This window comes from Procambarus clarkii, chromosome 32 (assembly GCF_040958095.1).
Source record: "Procambarus clarkii isolate CNS0578487 chromosome 32, FALCON_Pclarkii_2.0, whole genome shotgun sequence".
Taxonomy (NCBI): domain Eukaryota; kingdom Metazoa; phylum Arthropoda; class Malacostraca; order Decapoda; family Cambaridae; genus Procambarus; species Procambarus clarkii.
Genome location: NC_091181.1, coordinates 35,561,483 through 35,584,607, shown reverse-complemented (window position 1 = coordinate 35,584,607; position 23,125 = coordinate 35,561,483). Strand labels below are relative to the sequence as shown.

At 43.8% G+C, this 23,125-nt stretch overlaps 1 protein-coding gene across 1 annotated transcript in view; it reads left to right on the top strand.

Annotated features, from left to right (window-relative positions):
• The first annotated feature begins 8,299 nt into the window (after positions 1-8,299).
• The window catches only part of LOC123750749 (leucine-rich repeat and immunoglobulin-like domain containing-NOGO receptor-interacting protein 4), a 56,196-nt gene continuing 41,370 nt past the window's right edge, over positions 8,300-23,125 (top strand). The window contains exon 1 of the mRNA XM_069335229.1: positions 8,300-8,797. The gene's annotated coding sequence lies outside the window, so the exon portion shown is untranslated. The remainder of the gene's footprint in view (positions 8,798-23,125) is intronic.

The window sequence follows — 23,125 nt, the reverse complement described above, 5'->3', positions numbered from 1 at the left end:
GATCTTGAAGCCTGGTTGAAAGCATTGTCATTGAACAACATGTCAGTATGCAAGGTTGTGAACTATAGAACCTGCAAAAGTGTTGACTTTGCCAAACTAAAATATGTTTGGTGGATATTCTCAAGGAGCCATCATCACACTTATGGTGACTTCATCATAGCTCTCCACACCTTCAACTGAATACATATGCAGGCGATGAGTCACAATAACGTGGCTGAAGTATGTTGACCAAACCACACACTAGAAATTGAAGGGACGACGATGTTTCGGTCCGTCCTGGACCATTCTCAAGTCAATCGACTTGAGAATGGTCCAGGACGGACCGAAACGTCGTCGTCCCTTCAACTTCTAGTGTGTGGTCTGGTCAACTGAATACATAATTCCCAAACGAATAATCTCATTTTGTCTTGAAGGAGTTACTCCATTTACTTAATAGAATTAGAGTTCTTTCTGTTTTGTTTTCATTTCTGTTTTACTATCAAGACAAATCATCTTGATTTTAAGAAAATGTCACTTAGAAATAATGTATAAAATGGCGTCTTCCCTATAAAACAAAACAACAAACCAATAGGGATATCCACAGATTGATTGGTGTCAGTTGTAAGGAATTATAATCTCAAAGAGATGGTTTGTTGACATTTTATCCTGTTGTAGTCAAATCCCCGTTACAGGAGGTGTATTTAATGATAGTTTAATCCCTGTTACATGAACTGCGTCTTCAACGTTAGTTTGGTTTCTGTTACATAAATCGTGAAGAATATTAGTTTTATCCAGGTTATCCCTCGAATTTCTTGATCATGGAAAACTTTACTACAGAAAAATCGCAAATATACATTATATAAAATTCATAAAAAAACTCATAAAAAAATTATATAAAACTAATAAAACTTATATAAAATTATACATTATATAAAACTCTAGATAATTTTTTTTTATATATAAATTCATTTGTTTCTGTCATTATTTTACATAATGCTCCTCGTGGCGATAATAAATGTATAATGCTCGAATATTTACGAATCAAATTTAATTAATCAATGAAATTGGCTCACTCATACATCAGCGAGATCTTAATTAACGTCCGTGAATGCAACCTGTCTTGAGGGCCCGCAGCATCTACATCTTTTATCTTATTTCGGAATGTAATTCTCCCTTAATTAGGCTAATTATGGGTCTTTAATCTCAAGTGTGGATCCAAGATTTTGAAACTTTACTAAATTTGCGTTTTCTTGCGTTTTAACCATTTTTCTTCATGTTATCTCTGCGTGTAATTTAAACATTACTTCAAGAATTTAAATTTTGGGGATTGTCATACAATTTTTTTTAGTCAGGCTGGATGGTAGAGTGATGGTCTCGCTTCATGCAGGTCGGAGTTCAATCCCCGTCCGTCCACAAGTGGTTGGGCACCATTTCTTCTCCTCCGTCCCATCCCAGGGGCAAGATTCACGAAAGCACTTACGAACGTGTACATCTTTCCTCAATCTATGACGGCTTTGGTTACATTTATTTGAACAGTTTATAAACATGAAAACTTCCCATTCAATTGTGGTTATTGTTATAAACAGCCTCCTGGTGCTTCGGAGCTCATTAATTGTTTAATAATTGGAAAGAAAGCCGCCAAAGATTGAGAAAAGATGTACAGGTTCGTAAGTGCTTTCGTGAATCTGGCCCCAGATCCTTATCCTGATCCCTTCTAAGTGCTATATAGTCGTAATGGCTTGGTGCTTTCCCCCTGGTAATTCCCTCCCCTCCTATTAGAGTTGCCTTGTGGTGATTAGCCACAGTGATTAGCCAACTAATTAATTATACCTTCTCTCCACCCGTAAGAGCTGAAGGGATTGAAGGGTCGAGGTGACACACGGGTGTCAAATTCATTTCAAAATGTTCAAAAATTAAGAAAGTTCAAAAAGTTCGAAACGTTTTCATGCATTTACCTGCATGAAAACAGTCTGGGGCCAGATTCACGAAGCAGTTACGCAAGCACTTACGAACCTGTATATGTTTTCTCAATCTTTGGCGGCTTTGTTTGCAATTATTAAACAGTTAATGAGCTCCGAAGCACCAGGAGGCTGTTTATAACAATAACAACAGTTGATATGCAAGTTTTCATGCTTTTAAACTGTTTAATAAATGTAACCAAAGCCGTCAAAGCTTGAGGAAAGAGATACACGTTCGTAAGTACTTGCGTAACTACTTCGTGAATCTGGCCCCTGAACACCTGTTAATATAAGTGGATTAACATACACCACATATTATTGCCTCAGTGATGTCTGTTAATTTCATATATTTAATCATTATCTTAGTGGTATCTTTCTATGTCATTGATTTACTATTGTTAATTTCATGGTATTGTTGCAGGCGATGAGTCACAATAACGTGGCTAAAGTATGTTGACCAGACCACACACTAGAAGGTGAAGGGACGACGACGTTTCGGTCCGTCCTGGACCATTCTCAAGTCGATTGTCTTGTTCTTCTACATTCACAATCGACTTGAGAATGGTCCAGGACGAACCGAAACGTCGTCGTCCCTTCACCTTCTAGTGTGTGGTCTGGTCAACATGGTATTGTTGTGTAGTGCGGGAGTGTCTTCTACGGAAGACCAATCCAATAAGTTTGTTTCAGTTAGGAAACAAAGTTATCCACGTGTGAGCGGCCATTGATAGTTAGAAAGGAATCATCCGCATAACGAGAATTAAGAACAAGCTTAAACACCTCAGGACTTGTGTTGGTCTTTCTACAGTTTCTCGAGATTACTCAGGAAAATATTAGTATCAGACGGGCTGAGAGCTGAACCCATTGCTACCACTATTTGTAAATAAAATTTACTCTCAAAATAAAAACTCAAGTTGAAGATGCAGTCTATAACAGCTCACCAAGTTGTTAAATCAAGAATACACAAATACACATTGTTAAACCAAGTTAAACCAAAAATATACGTTAAAAACACGTTGTTAAACCAAGTTAAACCAAAAATATACGTTAAAAACACGTTGTTAAACCAAGTTAAACCAAAAATATACGTTAAAAACACGTTGTTAAACCAAGTTTAACCAAAATTATACGTTAAAAACACGTTGTTAAACCAAGTTAAACCAAAATTATACGTTAAAAACACGTTGTTAAACCAAGTTTAACCAAAAGTACACGTCTTATTTCTTTGACTCATTAGTTATGGATATTGGTGATCAGTTTTCTGCTTCAGTTTATCGTAAACTTACATTCACGAGATCAAATTTAGATAATCTATGTTTTTGTCCTAAACTATTTAGGATGAATATTATTAAACTTAATTAAACAGAATTTTAAATTTTCATTCTGATTACAAACTATTTGATGTTGAAGTTAATGTCTCCCATAAGTGTTTTAATCACATGCTTTTCCAAACAAAGTATTTTATAGAATTTTCAGGAAATTCCTAAATTCTAAAATTTTGCCAAACTTCAAAATTCCTACAGTCCATGAAGATATCCATCATACAAAATTTCCTGATTTGGGTACTGAAATACATTCCTATCCACAAATTAGTCTAGGCCTTTATTTTTAAACTATTTATGTAGTATAATGTAGAAAATACATTTACCCAGGCTTTTCAGAGAGATGAAAAGGCAATATGGGATTTATTTGGCAGAAATTGTCAACCTTGCCATAAAAAAAGCACTGGGATTCGTCCTATCATTTAGCTGTAATGATAGGACAGCTGCGAAGCTGTACAATAGGACAGCTGCGAAGCTGTACAATAGGACAGCTGCGAAGCTGTACAATAGGACAGCTGCGAAGCTGTACAATAGTACAGCTTCGCCACAGTATGAAAAACCACTTTAACGTATTCTCTAACAAGCTGAAGTGTACTAATGCAGTATATGAATATCAAATTAATTAACACTGAAGTGAATTTATCATCTAGGTTTGCTTTGACGGAGAGGGAAGATAACCCTAGGTGTAAGATAACTATCGCCGGAGCTTCTCTACGATAACTACTCATACCCAAGGATGTGTATGATGGTGTGAGATGAACATATATTCATCCAGGTAATTTTAGAATAATTATGTTCTCTGTATTATGTGTGTATTTCTTCTGATGTCACAAGATGTTGTACAAAAATGAAATTATTAATTGATTTAGTGTTTCTTCACTCTCTAGATCAGGGAAAGAGGGTTGGTGGGAAAGAGATTCCAGGAGCAGCCGAATATCCCATTTAGTTACATATATCCTAGAGAGAGGTATATAGCTGCGCTCGCCTCTCTCTCTCTCTCTCTCTCCCTCTCTCTCTCTCTCTCTCTCTCTCTCTCTCTCTCTCTCTCTCTCTCTCTCTCTCTCTCTCTCTCTCTCTCTCTCTCTCTCTCTCTCTCTCTCTCTCTCTCTCCCATTCCCACATCTCCCCCTTCTCTTTACTCCTCTCTTATCCCCTCTCTCTTCTCTCTCTCGCCAGTGTTCGGTGTTAAATTAATTTGTGTTTATCAATAGGACAAACTTGCGAATGAAGATGGCATTAAGTGTATGTGTGTGTCTGTAGCCTACTTGGATTGCACGGTAGAGCGACGGCCTCGTTCCATGCGGGTCGGCGTTCAATCCCCGACCCTCCATGTGGCTGGACACCATTCCTTTCCTTTCCTATTCTAAATCCCTATCCTCAGATCCCTTCCAAGTGCAAATATAGTCATAATTACCTAATCTTACCTATCCTTGGTGATGATAGTGGTGCCTTTAGCTATGTCGTGGCTTTTTAGGACGATGTTGCTGATTAGTTAGTCATGTTTTACACCCCTTTTACTGTAAATTAAGCATGAAGCACCTACTCATTGCAGTTACAGCCCCGCTCCAGTGCCAGGTAAGTCCAGTACGGGTTCACCGTAGCCCGTGCTACTTGCAAACTTTTTGTTCCGAGTGGCTGAATCTAAAAACAACAACAACTACTACTCATTGTTGGTAGTATGTCCAATGTAGTTAATGTGGCAGGGGGGGCAATCTCCAACGTTGCATTCATATTCATAAAGAGCATTATTACATTTCGTGCGATGTTGCTTTTCCTAACATCTCCATCTCCTCCGAGAAATAAAAACTGCTAAAAGAGCTTTCCAATTTTACTGTGGATATTCTAGACTCTGACTTCTTCCCTCCTTTGTTTCTATTTCTCGTGATTTCTTCTTCCCTTCATATTCCCATTCGTTCCCCTTCTTACTTTCCTTTCCCCTCATGCCTTCTTCCTCGCCCTGCCTTCTCCCCCTGGCACAACCACTACTGCCAACCCTATCTTGAGGTTATCTTGAGATGATTTCGGGGCTTTAGTGTCCCCGCGGCCCGGTCCTCGACCAGGCCTCCACCCCCAGGAAGCAGCCCGTGACAGCTGACTAACACCCAGGTACCTATTTACTGCTAGGTAACAGGGGCATTCAGGGTGAAAGAAACTTTGCCCATTTGTTTCTGCCTCGTGCGGGAATCGAACCCGCGCCACAGAATTACGAGTCCTGCGCGCTATCCACCAGGCTACGAGGCCCCTAAACAACTACCAGAAAATCATTTTAGCAACGTTAAGGTGAGATTCACCCTTGAATATGCATCCCCAGCATGGAACCCTTACCTGAAAAAAGGACAAGGAGAATCTAGAAAAGGTCAAAAGTATTCAACGAAACTCGTTCTGGAGCTGGAGGGATTGAGCTTTGAGGAAAGTCTGGATCTTACCTTACTGAAAGAGAGGAGAGATAAGGGGGATATGATAACAACATAAGAATCTATGATAAACAGTTTCAAAGGAACGTTTTTCAAAGCTTGGAACAACAGAACCAGGGGTCATAAATGGAACCTGGAGACGCAAAGGTGCCACAGGAACAACTTTTTTAGAATTAGAGCTGTCAATAAAAGGAACAGGTCGGATGCAAAAGTCGCTGAAGTTAATACGGTTTAAAATTGTTAACTGTAAACACGATAAAAGCGTGAGAAATGAGTCACTGCATTAATCTAAGAACGTTCAGAAGGCGGGGCCAGGAGCCTAGCTCGACCTTGCAAGTCCATGTAGGTGAGTATATCAAGGTCGTTGTTATTGTTTTAGATTCAGCTACTGGGAACAAAAAAGTTGCAAAGTAGCACGGGTTATGGTGAGCCCGTAGTGGACTTACCTGACACAGGAGCGGGGCAAGTAGCACGGGTTATGGTGAGCCCGTAGTGGACTTACCTGACACAGGAGCGGGGCTGTATGTCCGCGTGTATATATTATCTAGCTGAGTACACTCAAATAGACACATCTGCGCCAGGTGAGTACGAGGGGCTCACCAGAGCCAGAGCCCCTGACCCTGAGCTGCACCAGAACCCGTTGGGCTTACAACTTATTGTTCCGAGAGTAGCTGTTCCGAGAGTAGCTGTTCCGAGAGTAGCTGTTCCGAGAGTAGCTGAATCTGAAACACCAACACCTGGGAGCCGGTCGGCCGAGCGGACAGCACACTGGACTTGTGATCCTGTGGTCCTGGGTTCGATCCCAGGCGCCGGCAAGAAACAATGGGCAAAAGTTTCTTTCACCCTATGCCCCTGTTACCTAGCAGTAAAAATAGGTACCTGGGTGTTAGTCAGCTGTCACGGGCTGCTTCCTGGGGGTGGAGGCCTGGTGGAGGACCGGGCCGCGGGGACACTAAAAAGCCCCGAAATCATCTCAAGATAACCTCAAGATAACCTCTCACATACACAGTCCCCGCACCACCCTACTTCCACCCAGACACGGACAGTCTGAGCTCTTACCAAACCATCATTCACGAGTAAAAGTGTTAATGATTGGACAAGGAAGCGTAGAGGGATGGGTACACTCCTTTACCCTTCTCTCTCTCTAGCTTAGAGAGGAGTACGAGTATCCCTTCCATCAATAGATGGAAGAATGAAGGAGCGTCCGAGGCGGCGACAACAGACTTCTTTCTAAACGATATCCAGGAAGGATAGTTGGCGCCTCTCAGAATGGTGATAATAGCGAGAGAGACACACACACACACACAGATAGAGAGAGACTATCAGCTCATATGATATCCCTCGTTATGGGTTCGTTAAGGAGTGTTTCAATAGCACCATGCTGAGGATTTGTCTTCACCTGTCTTGATAAAGACGCTAAAATCTGCCTTGAAATCCTGCCAAACGATCAGGCACGTTTTATATATACATTTTCTTCTCTGCACTAAGATGGTGATTTTTCTATACAGGAAATATCGAGTGCTTAATGTTGGGTAACGAGTGATATGTAAATATATATATATATATATATATATATATATATATATATATATATATATATATATATATATATATATATATATATATATATATATATATATATATATTTACATATACACACTTTAGGTGTGTATCGAGGTCCCATCAAGATCGAACTACTGACCACCTTGCCCAGGAAGCACCCACTACAGTTGCCAACTCCTCGGCTCCTATTTACTGCAAGGTAAACAGAGGCATGAGGTGAATGGAAACGTGCCCAACCATTTTCGACACGCCCGCGAAGCGAATCCGAGATCCAAATAGTTTAGTCGAGAATGAAGTTAACTGTAAACTATATCGATATTTAGTCATACGTACACATTCACACACACACACACACACACACACACACACACACACACACACACACACACACACACACACACACACACACACACACACACACACACACACACAGCAGCATACTCTACACTGGCAAAAGTTAGAACATCATTCAGAAACCTAAGTAAGGAGGCATTTAGGGCACTTTACACTGCCTACGTGAGGCCAGTCTTAGAGAATGCCGCCTCTTCATGGAGTCCCCATCTGAAGAAGCACATAAGGAAACTGGAAAAGGTTCAGAGGTTTGCAACGAGACTCGTCCCAGAGTTAAGAGGGATGGGGTATGAGGAGCACCTGAGGGAACTGTGCCTTACGACACTAGAAAGAAGAAGGGAGAGGGGTGGGACATGATAGGAACGTATAAAATACACAGGGGGATTGACAGAGTGGACATAGATGAAATGATCACACGGAATAGTAACTGAACGAGGGGACATGGGTGGAAGCTAGAAACTCAGATGAGTCACAGAGATGTTAGGAAGTTTTCTTTTAGTCTGATAGTGGGGAAATGGAATGCACTTAAGGAACAGGTGTAAATATCCGATGCTCGAAAGGCGGGATCCACGAGTCAATGCTCCATCCTGCAGACACAAATAGGTGAGTAGAAATAGGTGAGTACACAACACACACACGCGCGCGCTCACCCGTACATAAACACACACTGGTATAGGAGCCTCTGAGGCGGCGGGTTCAGTAGTGGTGGCTGGAGAAGACCGGGTTCAGTTGGCCGCCGCTGGCCCTAGTGTGCGGACGTCCCCTTACACGCTCCTCGGCTGCTGCCACCACCTTCCTCCCTCCCTCTGTTCCCTCTCGCTGGTGAACATCGGACATGTGAAATCCTCTCCGTTCACTCCCTTCGCGAGGAACCCTCGCGGATAGAGTGCATTCACTCAACGCTCACCGATTAACTTTATCCGTAAGGCCGATAAATGATTATTTAGAAAATCTCGTTGGATTTTTGTTGGTAAACGTCAGTGTTTGGTTGGTTTGAGGGCCTCGTTCTTAGGACGTTGATCATCGGCGTTGAACTGGCACTTGAGACTCTTGTGGTGATGAGGTAGAGGCACTGGACGGTGGCAGCGCGGGACAGGATGACAGGAGCGGGACTCGTGACAGTGTGGAGACGGGAGATGAAGAAGGATTGAACACCGACCACGACAACAAGTTGCTGTTTGAACCAGTGTGGTAGTGAAGGTGGTGGTTCCGGGTAAGAGGAGCTGTTTTTCTTTCTGTCTGTCTCTATCTGTCTCTGTCTCTCTGTCTCTGTCGCTGCCTCTCTTTCTTTCTTTCTCTCTCTCTCTCTCTCTCTCTCTCTCTCTCTCTCTCTCTCTCTCTCTCTCTCTCTCTCTCTCTCTCTCTCTCTCTCTCTCTCTCTCTGTTTTTGTCTCTGTCTCTGTCGCTGTATCTCTCTCTCTCTCTGTCTCTCTCTCTCTCTCTCATTCTGTCTCTCTCACACTCACTCACTCACTCACTCACTCACTCACTCACTCACTCACACACACACACACACACACACACACACACACACACACACACACACACACACACTCACACATTCACACACACACACACCACGTACAAGATTCTCAGAGAAATCGACAGGGTAGATAAAGACAGGCTATTTAACACAAGGGGCACACGCACTAGGGGACACAGGTGGAAATTGAGTGTCCAAATGAGCCACAGAGATATGAGAAAGAATTTATTTAGTGTCAGAGTGGTTGACAAATGGAATGCATTAGGAAGTGATGTGGTGGAGGCTGACTCCATACACAGTTTCAAGTGTAGATATAATAGAGCCCAATAGGCTCAGGAATCTGTACACCAGTTGATTGACAGTTGAGAGGCGGGACCAAAGAGCCAGAGCTCAAAACCCGCAACCACAAATAGGTGAGTATACACACACACACACACACACACACACACACACACACACACACACACACACACACACACACACACACACACACACACAGAGCGAGCCGTAGAGAGGTGTTGGAAAGACAGTTCGTACCCAAGTGATATCGTAGTGTCAGCAGGAATATTCGGCTAGGATGCATTATTCGAATTGAGAGTGAACGCGTCACCTTACTCGATAGATCCAGCGTTCAGTACCCCCAGCGTTCACTACCCCCAGCGTTCACTACCCCCAGCGTTCACTACCCCCAGCGTTCACTACCGCCAGCGTTCACTACCGCCAGCGTTCACTAACGCCAGCGTTCACTACCGCCAGCATTCACTACCCCCAGAGTTCACTACCCCCCAGCGTTCACTACCCCTATCGTTCACTACCCCCAGCATTCACAACACCCAGCGTTCACAACACCCAGCGTTCAATACCCCCATTGTTCACTACCCCCAGCGTTCACTTCCGCCAGCGTTCACTACTCCCAGCGTTCACTACCCCCAGCGTTCACTACCCCCAGCGTTCACTACCCCCAGCGTTCACTACCCCCAGTGTTCACTACCCCCAGCGTTCACTACCCGCAGCGTTCACTACCCCCAGCGTTCACTACTCCCAGCGTTCACTACCCCCAGCGTTCACTACACCCCAGCGTTCACAACCGCCGGCGTTCACAACACCCAGCGTTCACTACCCCCAGCGTTCACTACCTCCAGCGTTCACTACCGCCAGCGTTCACTACCGCCAGCGTTCACTACCGCCAGCGTTCACTACCCCCAGAGTTCACAACCCCCCAGCGTTCACTACCCCCAGCGTTCACTACCCCCAGCGTTCACTACCCCCAGAGTTCACTACCCCCAGCGTTCACTACCCCCAGCGTTCACTACCCCCAGCGTTCACTACCCCCAGTGTTCACTACCCCCAGCGTTCACTACCCGCAGCGTTCACTACCCCCAGCGTTCACTACTCCCAGCGTTCACTACCCCCAGCGTTCACTACACCCCAGCGTTCACAACCGCCGGCGTTCACTACCCCCAGCGTTCACTACCCCCAGAGTTCACTACCCCCAGAGTTCACTACCCCCCAGCGTTCACTACCCCCAGAGTTCACTACCCCCAGCGTTCACTACCCCCAGCGTTCACTACCCCCAGCGTTCACTACCCCCAGCGTTCACTACCCCCAGTGTTCACTACCCCCAGCGTTCACTACCCCCAGCGTTCACTACCCCCAGCGTTCACTACCCCCAGCGTTCACTACCACCAGAGTTCACTACTCCCAGCGTTCACTACCCCCATCGTTCACTACAACCCAGCGTTCACTACCCCCAGCGTTCACTACCCCCATCGTTCACTACAACCCAGCGTTCACTACCCGCAGCGTTCACTACCCCCATCGTTCACTACAACCCAGCGTTCACTACAACCCAGCGTTCACTACCCCCAGCGTTCACTACTCCCAGCGTTCACTACCCCCAGCGTTCACTACCCCCAGTGTTCACTACCGCCAGCGTTCACTACCCCCAGCGTTCACTACAACCCAGCGTTCACTACCCTTAGCGTTCACTACTCCCAGCGTTCACTACCCCCAGCGTTCACTACCCCCAGTGTTCACTACCCCCAGCGTTCACTACCCGCAGCGTTCACTACCCCCAGCGTTCACTACTCCCAGCGTTCACTACCCCCAGCGTTCACTACACCCCAGCGTTCACAACCGCCAGCGTTCACTACAACCCAGCGTTCACTACCCCCAGCGTTCACTACCCCCAGCGTTCACTACACCCCAGCGTTCACTACACCCCAGCGTTCACTACAACTCAGCGTTCACTACAACCCAGCGTTCACTACCCCCAGCGTTCACTACTCCCAGCGTTCACTACCCCCAGCGTTCACTACTCCCAGCGTTCACTACCCCCTAAACATTGCAAGTATCGAAGAACTCTGCAATTATCAACAAAAGGGAATTTATATCATGAAGTTAGCTTTTAAATATTGCATATTTGCACGTATGATATAATATATATTTAGGGGGATTAAAATTGTGCATTGAAACAGTATTTTTCGTGGCGTGGATAAAACTATGGGAAAGCTCCTTTTCCTAAATCTGGTGGCTGTAGGATATATATATATATATATATATATATATATATATATATATATATATATATATATATATATATATATATATATATATATATATATGTATTTGTGTGTGTAATTACCTAAGTGTAGTTACAGGATGAGAGCTACGCTCGAGGTGTCCCGTCTTCCCAGCACTCTTTGTCATATAACGCTTTGAAACTACTGACGGTCTTGGCCTCCACCACCTTCTCACTTGACTTGTTCCAACCGTTTACCACTCTGTTTGCGAAAGTTAGTTTAAAAATCTGTGACCTCTTGTTCTTAAAGTTCCAGGTCTCAGGAAATCTTTCCTATCGATTTTATCAATTCCTGTTAATATTTTGTATGTAGTGATCAAATCACCTCTTTTTCTTCTGTCTTCTAGTTTTGACATATTTAATGCCTCTAACCTATCCTCGCAGCTCTTGCCCTTCAGTTCTGGGAGCCACTTAGTAGCATGTCTTTGCACCTTTTCCAGTTTGTTGATGTGCTTCTTAAGATATGGGCACCACACAACCGCTGCATATTCTAGCTTTGGCCTAACAAAAGTCGTGAACAATTTCTTTAGTATATCGCCATCCATGTATTTAAAAGCAATTCTGAAGTTAGAAAGCGTGGCATAGGTTCCTCGCACAATATTCTTTATGTGGTCCTCAGGTGATAGTTTTCTATCTAGAACCACCCCTAGATCTCTTTCTTTATCAGAATTCTTTAAAGATTTCTCACATAATATATAGGTTGTGTGAGGTCTATGTTCTCCTATTTCACATTCCGTAACATGGCATTTATTAACATTAAATTCCATTTGCCAAGTGGTGCTCCATATACTTATTTTGTCCAGGTCATTTTGAAGGGCATGACAATCATCTAAGTTTCTTATCCTTCCTATTATCTTAGCATCATCAGCAAACATGTTCATATAATTCTGTATACCAACTGGTAGATCATTTATGTAGACAATGAACATCACCGGTGCAAGAACTGAACCCTGTGGTACTCCACTTGTGACATTTTTGCAGTCCGATACATTGCCTCTGATCACTGCCCTCATTTTTCTATCAGTCAGAAAATTTTTCATCCATGTTAGAAGCTTACCTGTCACCCCCTCCAATATTTTCCAGTTTCCAGAACAACCTCTTATGTGGAACTCTGTCAAAAGCCTTTTTTAGGTCCAGATAGATGCAGTCAACCCAACCATCTCTTTCCTGTAATATCTCTGTGGCTCGATCATAGAAACTGAGTAAATTCGATACACAGGATCTTCCAGATCGAAAACCATACTGTCTGTCTGATATTATATAATTTCTCTCCAGGTGTTCTACCCAATTAGTTTTGATTAGATTTTCCAATACTTTCACTATTACACTAGTCAATGATACAGGTACAGGTCTATAATTGAGGGAGTCTGTGTGTGTGATTAAAATTTTCTAACTGCACAAGCTAAGTGTTAAGCTACAATTTACCGCATATTTACTAATTGATATAATTAAATGATGTACTTCAGATTAGGTAGAATGACCATTCCTAATTCATTTCATAGTCGTTAATGGTCATTCACACGTGTTTTTCAGACTCATTGGTCACGTTATTCGCAAATAAACAATATTTTGTTCATGTGTAAAATCCTCATTTGTTGTCATACAAGCGACATCAAACACCTGTTACGGGGCATGGTAGGTATGGTGGCTGGGGGGGGGGGTACCTGGTGGTTATGGTGGCTGGGGGGGGTACCTGGTGGGTATGGTGGTTGGGGGGGGAGTACCTGGTGGTTATGGTGGCTGGGGGGGAGTACCTGGTGGTTATGGTGGCTGGGGGGAGTACCTGGTGGTTATGGTGGCTGGGGGGGAGTACCTGGTGGTTATGGTGGCTGGGGGGAGTACCTGGTGGTTATGGTGGCTGGGGGGAGTACCTGGTGGTTATGGTGGCTGGGGGGAGTACCTGGTGGTTATGGTGGCTGGGGGGAGGTACCTGGTGGGTATGGTGGCTGGGGGGGGTACCTGGTGGGTATGGTGGCTGGGGGGGAGTACCTGGTGGTTATGGTGGCTGGGGGGAGTACCTGGTGGTTACGGTGGCTGGGGGGAGGTACCTGGTGGTTATGGTAGCTGGGGGGGGGTACCTGGGGGGTATGGTGGCTGGGGGGAGGTACCTGGTGGTTATGGTAGCTGGGGGAGGTACCTGGTGGGTATGGTGGCCGGGGAGAGGTACCTGGTGGTTATGGTAGCTGGGGGGGGGGGTACCTGGGGGGTATGGTGGCTGGGGGGGGGTACCTGGTGGTTATGGTGGCTGGGGGGAGTACCTGGGGGGTATGGTGGCTGGGGGGAGGTACCTGGGGGGTATGGTGGCTGGGGGAGGTACCTTGTGGGTATGGTGGCTGGGGGGAGGTACCTGGTGGTTATGGTAGCTGGGGGGGTACCTGGGGGGTATGGTGGCTGGGGGGGTACCTGGTGGTTATGGTGGCTGGGGGGGGTACCTGGTGGTTATGGTGGCTGGGGGGGGGGTACCTAGTGTTTATGGTGGCTGGGGGGAGGTACCTGGTGGTTATGGTGGCTGGGGGGGGTACCTAGTGGTTATGGTGGCTGGGGGGGGTACCTAGTGGTTATGGTGGGTGGGGGGAGGTACCTAGTGGTTATGGTGGCTGGGGGGGGTACCTAGTGGTTATGGTGGCTGGAGGGGAGGTACCTGGTGGTTATGGTGGCTGGGGGAGGTACCTAGTGGTTATGGTGGCTGGGGGAGGTACCTGGTGGTTATGGTGGCTGGGGGGGAGGTACCTGGTGGGTATGGTGGCTGGGGGGAGGTACCTGGGGGGTATGGTGGCTGGGGGGAGGTACCTGGGGGGTATGGTGGCTGGGGGGTACCTGGTAGTTATGGTGGCTGGGGGAGGTACCTGGGGGGTATGGTGGCTGGGGGGAGGTACCTGGGGGGTATGGTGGCTGGGGGGAGGTACCTGGGGGGTATGGTGGCTGGGGGGAGGTACCTGGTGGTTGTCCCCTGCAACACGGGGTCCACAGAGCGCGTTGCAACACAACCATTCCCCTCTGTCTCTCCCGTCACACTGAAGGCATTGATCAATCCTCTTTCCTCTCTTCATTCATCCCTCGAGGTATTTGACTGAGAGGAGGACGAGGAGGAAAGGTAGGGGAATAGTGAAGGGGGGATGTATGGGAAAGGGAAGGGGCTAGGGGGGATAGATTGCAGCAGGGGCGGTCGGGGGGGTGGTCGTATGCAATCTAATGTTCCTTGCAAGTGGAGCTCACGTATCAAGTAGCTTATCTGAAATGAGATTTTTTGGGGGGTTACTCCCCCTGATGACTTTTGGAACGTCTGTGTGGATATCTTTACATTTTGTTCTGTGTTTTGCTCTGTATCCACCTCTGGTACAAATGTGGGGACCCGTAGCCTAGGAGAAGAAAATAAGGAGTATTCAGAGAAAACCTTGTGGATTTTTATTGAAAGTTTTAATATTTTCTTCTCCTACCACCCCCATTCTTTTGTATATACATATATATGTTTGATTAATTAAATTGTTTAAGTATATGTTTCGTTGAGTATAAATGAGAACGTTGTTTGGTTAGTCCTAAGACCTATCAACCAACAGGCGGGTAATTATGTCCACATAAGTGCTTATTGGCCAGACAGCAACTGTACTCCAGTCATGAATATATCGTCCAGGACAAAACTAAACTCTCTGTGTATATACATCGAGAAGAAAGGTGCCCCTTGATGGTATATCTATTCAGATATACCATACAGATGTCATATATACAGATGTATATACAGATGTCAATATAGGCACTGAATACCAAATGTCTTCTGCAGTTTCACATATCCTTGTTGTTGTTGTTGTTTTAGATTTAGCTACTCAGAACGAATTGTCCATGTAGCACGGGCTATGGTGAGCCCGTAAATATATATAAATATATAATATATCCTTGTGTTCTCAGGTGCTTATGTTCTTCCCTCACTTCACTTCTCACCTCATCCCTCACCTCGCCTCTCACCATCACCTCAACCCTCACTTCACCGTCCCCCCCCCCCCCCACTCTCCCCTCTCAACCTGTATGTCATACTTGACTTCATGAAAATTTAAAAGGGGGAGGGAGTTCTGTAAATACAGATATTCCTTAAATTTTTCACTTGTTCCAACTCTAACTGGTCTATAGTACTCCCCTACCCAATGGGATTCATAATGGATGCTCTTCAAACATTCCCCCTCTTTCCCTTTCTCCTTCTTTCTCTCTCTAAAAAAATTATGCGACAATGCACTGCAAAGGCTAAATAAATCCACGGAAAACACAACCAATATTTCAGAACATGAAAATCGGTGTGATGTAGGTTCCTGAGGGTGGGGGGGGGGGGCTCGACTACGATATTTCTTAAAATGCTCACCTAGTTGTGCTTGCGGAGATTGAGCTCTGGCTCTTTGGTCCCGGTTCTCAACTGTCAATCAACAGGTGTACAGGTCCTGAGCCTACCAATATTTGCGGAGGTTAACCCCACGACCCCCACCTCACGACCCCTGTGTGTGTGTGTGTGTGTGTGTGTGTGTGTGTGTGTGTGTGTGTGTGTGTGTGTGTGTGTGTGTGTGTGAGGGACGGGACACTGGTGTTAACAGGGACCTCCTCCCTCGCCAACACATAACCTTGGACGCTAAATGATCATAAGTCGTGCGAGTGGCCTGTACGCTGCGCCCTGTAACATGAATCATGCTCACACCAACCACACTATTTAGGTGTTGCTGCCGCTGCTGCTGTTTCTGCTGCTGCTGCTGTTTCTGCTGTTGCTGCCGCTCTTGTTGCTGCTGTTGATGCTGTTTTTGCTGTTGTTGATGTTGCTGCCGCTGCTGTTGCTGCTGCTGCTGTTTCTGCCGCTACTGTTGTTGCTGCCGCTGCTATTGTTTCTGCTGTTGCTGCTGCTGTTACTGCTCTTATTACTGCTGCTGCTGTTGCTGCCGTTGCTACAGCTGCTGCTGCTACCGTTTCTGCTGCTACTGCTGCTGCTCCTCCGGCCCCAAGCCCGGGCATTCGCGCAGGCCGCGATCCGCTCCGAGGACAGTATCAGGTGGGGAGTTTGACTCGGGCGGTACATCTGTCAAATGATAACACAGGTGTCCTAAGGCCCGCTCAGCGTGGATAGAAACCTCGCGTAGAGCAAAAGAGCAACAATTAGATGAGTATTAGAATTAGATGCACAATTAGGTGAGTACTACTAGCTGAGTACACTCACACTTATCACCAAATTCTTTAAATATATATATATATATATATATATATATATATATATATATATATATATATATATATATATATATATATATATATATATATATATATATATATATATATATATATATATATATATATAGATAGATAGATAGAAGCAGCGAGTGATTACCTGTAAATTGTATGCAAATTACCGGCACTCAACTCGGGGTAAAATTCTATATCGGGTTACATATATTTAATGGGAAATGTAAATTTTATATGAAACGCTAATAATTGTTGACAGTAGTGACGTCAGCACCTCTCCTTAGCATTTTCTGTTTTGCTGCTCCTCTCTTCTCCCCCTCAGTCCTCTTCCCTACCATCTCTCCTCCTCTTGTTCAATCTTCTTTGATTTCTTATGCCTACTCAAACGTTTCGTCTCACAAAATTTCATTTTCTTGAGAGGTGGGACCAAAGAGCCAAAACTCAACCCCCGCGCAGTAGAATTAGGTGAGTATAACTAGGTGACTACACACACATACTCATCGCTACACTCTTTAAATTATCTTCGTTAATCTTTCTCTTTTCACACATTCTTCCCGGCATACTAACTCTTACTTATCACCAACGGGCTTTCACTCCTACGCACTCTCCCTTGAGTGAGAGAAATATTAAGGTTTGAGAAACACTATGGGGTGAAAGGGATCTTGAAGACATAACACTGATATGGTAACTCTTGAGGAAGACATAAATGGTTTCACATCAGAAGCATATGCAACGTCGGCCAATATCAGAACAGCCTTTTCAAGTCTTGTGAAGGACGCGACCCCTCACTCCACGACCCTCACTCCACGACCCCTCACTCCACGACCCCTCACTCCACGACCCCTCACCCCACGACCCCTCACTCAACGACCCCTTACTCCACGACGCCTCACCCCTCTCTCCTGTCTTCATTGCGTGTCACTTCTCGTGCATTTTTTCACCCTTCCTCACCCTTACTAACACTTTCTTCTCACTTTCGTCCCTTTCCACATTCTTTCTAACACATTCCTCTCGCTTTCACACCCTTTCTAACACTTTCTCACCTTCATCACCCTTATTAACACTTTCCTCTCATTTTCTCACCCTTCCTAACCATTTTATGTCCACTTTCACCCTTTAAACTTCGCTCATTCTCACCATTTCATGACCCTTTACCCCTTTCCTTTCTCTTTTCTCAACCTTCCTCCCTTTTCCCCTTATACTTCACGGCCCTTTAACACTCTTCCTCACCGTTTCTCCCCTTTCAATTCCCTCTCTTACCATCTCATTCGACAGTTACTCCCGTCTTATCTTATCTCCCCCTTTTACAAAAGAGGGAAATCGTCCTCTCTCTCTTTCTCCCGTACGGAGGATAATTTAATCCAGCCTGCCAAAGGTGGATCTTCGGCCTCTGCTCCATTTCCTCTTCGTAGAGCACTAAATTCACCTCAACACACACACACACACACACACATTTGTCACTCCTGCTTGATTTGCTGATCCTGGATTCTGGATCAGGATTGGTTGATTCTTGTTGCTTCTCTCTTGTGCTCTGTCTTGATCACTGAAGTTCTCTCTTTCTCTCTCTCTCTCTCTCTCTCTCTCTCTCTCTCTCACTCTCACTCTCACTCTCACTCTCTCTCTCTCTCTCTCTCTCTCTCTCTCTCTCTCTCTCTCTCCCTCCCTCTCTCTCTCACTCTCTCTCTCTCTCTCTCTCTCTCTCTCTCTCTCTCTCTCTCTCTCTCTCTCTCTCTCTCTCTCTCTCTCTCTCTCTCTCTCTCTCTCTCTCTCGTCTCGTTGGAAAGGATCTTGGAGCAACTATATTAATCGAAATAACTGGCAATAATTACTTAGCCTATAGATCATTTGTAAGTCCTGGTGGTACAATTGGGTTCGTTCTTAACTCACAATCGAGAATTCTGGGTTCCCAATCCCGGGTGGTACAGAAGTGGTTGGGCGCGTTTCCTATCACCTCATGCTTCTGTCCACCTAGTAGTAAATAGGTACCCAGGAGTTAATCCTGGGGAGGGTTAGTAAATTGATTCTATTGGGAGGGGGGGGGTACGGACGTCGATATAAGCCTATCATGTACTGTGTGTATAAATTGACTGCTTATCTCCCGACATAATAAATTATTATTACAATTATTATAATATTATCCCACGGGGGAGTGGGGTAGTGGGTGACTGTGATAAACTTAGTTCTCACCACAGACGTCGTTCCAGTTCACACGAATAATCTTGCGCAAAGAATAAGGAAATCGTCAAGATTCAATTCAATTCACGATTCAATGATCCAACCCAAATTCATATCAACACACGTGAGATATGAATTTGGATAACCAAGGCTGTATACTGACCAGCAGAGGATGATAATATTCAGACAGATGTTGATCTATCACCTGAAGTTCAATGACATAAAGGGAAATATAGAACAGCTTTTGAAATTACTCTCAAAAAGCATAATATTCCAATGGAGTTGCAAGGAATAATGGATATCGTAGTGCAGGTTAATGTCAATATATCACTCAGAGTTATCACAGGACACGAACTATACTAACACAGGAAATTAAAAGCGACAATAATGCCTGAGGATCTGATGAACAACACGGGATGAAGATACGACGCAAGAGAATTATTAAAAGTAGTAATCAAGAACGTAGAGAAAGCAATTTGTCGTGGCATTATAGCCAACTAGAAAGACTTCTCGAAATTAATGACAGAATTGGCTGAATGATACGACGCCTGACTTTTCGTCCAGCACCAATAGAATGTATACAGTATTTTCACGAACAAAATTTTCATGTTCAGAACCACTTGGAAATTACAATGAATGTGTGGTGAAATATGATTATATATATAAATATATATATATATATATATATATATATATATATATATATATATATATATATATATATATATATATATATATATATATATATATATATATATATATATATCCTATTGTATTTGTGGGGGTTGAGCTTTGCTCTTTCGGCCCGCCTCTCAACTATCAATCAACTGTCTACTTATTACTTTTTTTCTCCACACACACCCCAGGAAGCAGCCTATGACAGCTGACTAACTCCAAGGTACTTATTTACTGCTAGGTAACAGGGGCATTCAGGGTGAAAGAAACTTTGCCCATTTGTTTCTGCCTGGTGCGGGAATCGAACCCGCGCCACAGAATTACGAGTCATTCGCGCTTTCCACCAGGCTACCAGGCCCCTCTGGTAGCCTGGTGTGTGTGTGTGTTTATATGTATGTGCTTACGGGCAGTAAAATCCCCATTTAGGTCACTGTTTCCTTTGGATTTGAACACTAATGACCATTAGTTTCTCTCGACCATCTATTTCTATATAACATCTGCTCTTAAAGCTAGGAATATGGAGGTGGTTTCAACCACTTCCGCTTCCTGTTAATTCTGCAAGTTTACTGTCCTCACGGCACAGGAGTGCTCTCTCTCTCTCTTGTCTCTCTGATCATTGTGTTCTTGAAACAATCACCAATGTCCTCCTCGTTTAGTATCTCCTCTGGCTCTAATATTGCAACCTGGTGCATAGCAAAGTGAAGGTTCCGTGCCGGGGTTGCACGCTCTAGGATTAAACAAGGATCCTAAATGTACAACATTATGAATGATTTCATATTTGAGTTTTTAATGGCCGTCTGCATGACGGCTTGTTGCTATACACATACATAAGCTGTTAATATGTCATTCTGTTTGGGTAGGTCACAGCTGAAGTATTTCTTCACCCCAAATCCTGTCATTTAAATGAACAAATCCACAAGGGCCGTGACGAGGATTTGTTCATTTGATGCATCACGTTATTGTGATCTCTGTGTGTGATGGTCCTATCATTTACACCCGCTTTACACACTGGTGCTAGGAATGTATTTTAGTAACTATTTGACGGCCCAATATTTTAAGTGTTTAAGTTCCTTTGCAGGACTTTGCAATCCACTTCCCTCACTATCCTTCACCAGCGTTCATCTTCTTCAAACATTGCCACGTATAGATATGGATTTTTTTCAGTATGTTACTGTACCTTCCGTGACTTACTTTCACGGTACGGAGGCTGGAGACACTGATTTTTTCTTACCTTCCGCTATTCTGACATCTCATTTTTTCACTGTGACTCTTTGTTTCATGTCTGTCGGGTAACCCCCTAATTCAATTATGTGTCTAATTATTTTTGTCTTCGTCCCTGACATAATAATATTTTATGAGGGACAGCATCAAGGGATTCTTGGTTGTCAGAGTCTACCGATTTCTCTCTCTCTCTCTCTCTCTCTCTCTCTCTCTCTTTCTCTCTCTCTCCCCCCAGTACACGATAAGGGTCCTCGCTCTTAATATTACAGTCTGTACTATTGTCATGATAACTAGATTATTTCCTCTCCAATACTTCTTTCTCCGCTTATAGAAGTATCGTCTATTCTCACACCACTATCGCACTACCTACCACCACTGCCTCAACCCCACCACTATTGCGTTACCACCACACAATAACCACTGCCACATTCCCATCACTTTGACACTACCATAACTACCACCACCACCATCATCAGACCATAACCACCACTACCATCACCACACCAGATGCTTAGGTATGGTAGAAATGAAGATCTTAAATGGAATACAGAATACAAGACACAAACAGATCTACTCGTAGAAGGAAAATAACATGTAAAGGATCCGGGAATAACGATGTTTGACGACCTGACGTTTAGTGACCTTAACCAAGCAAAATATTGCGTCACGCAAGAAAATGATTGGATGGATTATAAGAACCTTGAAATCCAGGAATGCCACAGCAATGCTTTATTAGAATCACTGTCACAAACTCAGGGTACTTCTTGTATATAAGTAAATAAATAAAGTAAATAAGTAAACGTGTGCTGCTAGAGACACCACTTCCATTTTCAGAGCAGGAAAGATGTCTGAAGTTGGGCAAATACAGAGAACATATACAGCACGCAAAGACTCGATAAATCACATAAATTATCTCAAAGCTCTTAAAACATAATCTCTGAAAAGGAGACAAGAAAGAGAGAGAGATATCACCTAACATATACATGGAAGATAGTGAAAGACCAAGTCCCAAATTTCCACAGAAAATTAACAACATATTGGAACAAGAAGATACGGTAGAATATGCGAAATAGAACCAGTGAAGAATAGGTACATTCAAAGAATATGTGGGATTGGATATTCCTAGAACCCCCTCCCCAAGCTGAACTTGGGGAACAGAAGAACTCCCAGGAACCCCCCCCCCCCTTCCCCTCCACAACCACCACACCACAGCCACTGCATCAACCAAAATTACCACTACAACCACCACTACCGCAATCTTCTCCAGCTCTTTCTCCAGCAGCAGCATCCCATCTATTTCCAATGCTATTTCCTGCATTCAACTCGCCATATTATACAAGATTTACTGCTAAATTCTGACCTCAGCGCTCACTCACATACATCAATATGGACCAAATTTAAATGACTTACGGTGTATGTTATGAATGATAATCAGTTTATGTTATACTATCTAGTGCATGTCATAAGAATGTTCTGTGTATGATATAATGAAGAACAGTGTATATTTTAATGACTTCTGGTGTAGATATTAATTGATACTTCCTTAAAAATTGAATAAAAATAAATGTTAATGAATTTTGTAGTGATAATATATAAAAAAGTTACAAATTACAATTTATTGGATAACATAAATAATGAATTTGCTAATTAAAACTGTATTTATAAATGATCTTATATTCGTTATTATTCAAAGATAATTATACATTATTGAATGAAGTCATTGTGTAATAGAGCACAGTTTATTGCATTAGAAACAATGTTCATTGTGTTAAGAACAATAATCATTGAATTAAGAACAATGTTCTTTGAATTAAGAACAATGTTCATTGAAATAATAACAGTGTTCATTGTATTAATAATACAATTGGCAGTATACAACTTTTTATCCATCTAACACATAGACCTATCCTGCCTATCCTGCCTTAACCTTCAATGTGTTGTGCTTGAAACTAATTGAATACCATTTTGTTGTGTCATTAACGTAACCACTGCGCTGCCCCAATCGTCCGAAGATGATTGGCTGGATTGTTCCAATCATCTAGAGATCATTTCTCCCAGCCGGAGTTGCCTGTAAGTCATTGCAAAGCGTTTGATTGCACACCAAGATTGATTCCTAGATGACTCTGGCGATCGTCCACCATATTGGGAATAAGTCTTGAGATTCAAGCATTTCCCCCCTGGGTCAGGTGCATCTCCTT